This window comes from Meriones unguiculatus, chromosome 6 (genome assembly GCF_030254825.1).
Source record: "Meriones unguiculatus strain TT.TT164.6M chromosome 6, Bangor_MerUng_6.1, whole genome shotgun sequence".
NCBI lineage: Eukaryota > Metazoa > Chordata > Mammalia > Rodentia > Muridae > Meriones > Meriones unguiculatus.
This window is the reverse complement of record NC_083354.1, coordinates 51,071,470-51,075,016: the sequence shown is the minus strand read 5'-3', so window position 1 is coordinate 51,075,016 and position 3,547 is coordinate 51,071,470.

Genomic DNA, 3,547 nt, shown 5'->3' with positions numbered 1-3,547 from the left:
TGTGTCTGCCCGTGTGTGGGTGCATGTGTGTTTGTGTAAGTGTATGTGTAGCTGTGTGGAGACTCGAAAACTGACGTCAGATGCGTTCCCTGATTGCTATCCATTGCATCTAGTGGGACAGGGTCTCTTGCAGAACTTGGAGCTTGCTGATTCCAGCTTGTCTGGGAGACGCCCGACCTCTGTCCTGTGGGTGCTGAGGTTACAGGTCAGCCATCACATAGCCTGGCCTTGTTGTGGTTCTGGGCATCCGAACTCAAGTCCACATGGTGCCCCATGCTGGTGCAGCCAGTGCTTTATCTCTTGTGCCATCTTCCAGCACTGGTGAAATTCTTACCCATTTTAATAGCTGTATCATAGCTTACTTATATATAAAAGTTATTTTAAGTCTTAGAATTTAAGGTTGACTCAGTTACACTGAACAATCATTTGGTAATACAGTCACCATTTTTTCCCTTAGGACATATTTTTAAAAAAATTGGATCTTCATCCTGAGTGAGGTATCTCAGAAGCAGAAAGACACACAGGGTATATACTCACTCATAAATGGATATTAAACATATAATATAGGATAAACATACTAAAATCTGTACACCTAAGGAAGCTAATCAAGAAGGAGGACCCTGGCTAAGATGCTCAATCCCCATTCAGAAAGGCAAAGAGGATGGACATCAGAGGAGGGAGAAAACAGGGAACAGGACAGGAGCCTACCACAGAGGGCCTCTGAAAGGCTCTACCCCGCAGGGTATCAAGGCAGATGCTGAGACTCATAGCCAAACTTTGGGCAAAGTGCGGGGAATCTTATAAAAGAAGTGGGAGATAGTAAGCCCTGGAGAGGACAGGAGCTCCACAAGAAGAGGGCAACACATCCAAAAAGTCTGGGCCCCGGGGTCTTTTCTGAGACTGATACTCCAGCTAAGGACCACTCATGGAGATGGCCTGGAACCCCTGCACAGATGTAGCCCATGGCAGTTCAGTGTCCAAGTGGGTTCCATAGTAATGGGGACAGGGACTGTCTCTGACATGAACTGATTGGCCTGCTCTTTGATCACCTCCTGAGGGGGAAGCAGCCTTACCAGGCCACAGAGGAAAACAATGCAGCCACTCCTGATGAGATCTGATAGACTAAGATCAGAAGGAAGGAGAGGGGGACCTCCCCTATCAGTGGACTGGGGGAGGGGCATGGGTAGAGAAGGGAGGGTGGGATTGGGAGGGGAGGAGGGAGGGAGCTACAGGGGGGGATACAAAGTGAATAAATTGTAATTAATAAAAATAAAAATAAATGAAAAAATTTGGATCTTTCTGTCTTGGGGTGATGTCCAGGCTGGTAGCAAACTTGCAACCTTTCCATTCCTGACTCCTGAGTATTAGGATTATAGGCATGTACCACACACCTGGCTGAAATGTTGTCTTCAATTCTTGACTCCCTACATGCTCATTTCACATTTGCTTGGGACATTACAAATAGAATACCCTGTTCCTTTTTAATTCTGGCTTGCGAGCTGTTGAAAATCAGCTTGACTGAAGCTGGGAGGAAAATAATAGTTCAAAACCATTCCCCAGGCATGCTTGCATGCAAATGCTTAAGAATAGAAAAATCAAAGAAATGATGGTCCTTGAGGAAGACCCTGAAATCTTGCTGTGTGTGTATGAGTGTGTGAGCTTGTGTGGGTAATTCCCAATGTCTGTCTAGAGGCTTTGGGCCTCTCAGACTGCTCATAACCTGGAGATTGTCATCCAAGAAGCAAACGAAGTAAGAAAATAAAAATATATATATATATTTGCAATTGCTCCTGCAGACAGTAAATGATATACCTGAGAGCTATTTCTCCCCCTCCTCTTCCTTTCCCCTCTGTTCCCTCCCTTTAATCCTCCTCCTTTCCATTTCCCATCCTTTCTGTTTTCTTTTTGATGCAGGGCAAAGTTTAAATTTTTAAATTGTTTTGTTTTTAATCTCTGTCAGTTTTCTTTGAGAACTGGGGGAATCTCTCCAGAAGTTTGACCTCTGAAATTTTCCTGGAAATTCAGGTCCAATTTAAGGAGAAAGAAGTGAAGCAACCATACTCACGCCAGCCCAGTGGTTATGGTTGACACTAGTGAGTCAAAAAACAAGAAGACGTGAATGTGAGATGGGGACTTGGCGGGAAGGGGACTAGGGAAGGTGGGAGGGGACCAAGAGAGGGTGGGGGATGAGTGTGGCCAGAATGTATCACATTTGTGTATGCGACTATTGAAGAACAACCTTTCCATTATTATTACAAATGTTAATTATAAAAATAAATTTAAAGAAATGAAGCAAACCGCCTCCTCAGGACACAGTCTTCGTGGCAAGCCTGCATTTTGTCTGGGCATCCCAGACTTGGCCAAAGTAGGTGCTAATGTTCCAGCTAAGAGGTGGTTCTGGGATGAGGAATGATTCCTAGTCCAACAGATTTTGTCAGGCTTTCATCTCCTGTGCGTGTTGGCAAAGGCTTTCTGCCTGCCATGTGATCAGTGCTCCCTACTCCATTAGATGATCTTCTCAGGAAACAAAGCAGCAGAGAAGAAAAGAGAATTGAGATGTAGGACGGAGCAGGGTAGACTCTTGCTCATGTTACCCAGCATGCCTGGCCAACCTTGGCTTCAGCTAGCCCAATTATATAAGCTCATACCCTGTTCGCCTTAGAGTTATGTAGGTGTGCATTGGTCCTTTACGGGGGCCTCGTGCTCATTATTCTAGCGTCCTTATTATCCACACTTTATTGATAAGGAAACTGAGACCCAGAACAGTGAGATACTTTGCTTGGACTAACTAACAGCTGGAAAGTGGAATGACCTCAAGTGAAGGGTGGGCTGTTCTGACCTCGCAACTCATTCCATTTCTATCACTGGAGAGATTCAGTGGCTTCAGCTCATTGTGCTTGCATCCCAGCCCTGGGTCAAGAGAGCAGGCTCTGGCTCTCTTGTGTCACATGGCTATGGACAAGCCAGTGATGTTAGACCCTTTAGGCTGGTGCATCCAGGCTAAGCTGGTACTCAGATCCCGCCAATCACTCCTGCTTGTTCTGAGAACCGTGCTTCAGTAACGTTTCTGAATTCTCAGAAACCATTTACCAGGCTGTGCCCAGAACTAACTGGCCTCCTGGCATCCAGGCTTCTGCTCTTGGCAGACACAGATTCTGCCAGCAGGAGCAATTCTGGAAAGATGCATGCACCTTTGGAATATTGGAACTTCTTATATCCGCTTTTCAAAGCTTAGGGGGAAAAAAAGAGCAGAACTATTCAAATGGAAGTTAACAGTGTTTTTAATATTTTAAGTAACAAAACATGGTGGTTAATACTTAATGCATATAATTAGAGCAATAACAAAAGGAAATGGACAAAGCATCATCTATAAGGGAGCTTTTAAACAATCATGTGTTAGACAGAGAACTATTAACCAAAAACACAGCTGGCTCTCACTGCCTGGAACCTGACCAGGGAGTTTTGGTGGGTGGGTAGGCAGGTGAGATGGGATTTCAGTGGGGGGTGGGAGTGGGGTGGGGTGTCATTGTGTCCATGGTCTCAAAGG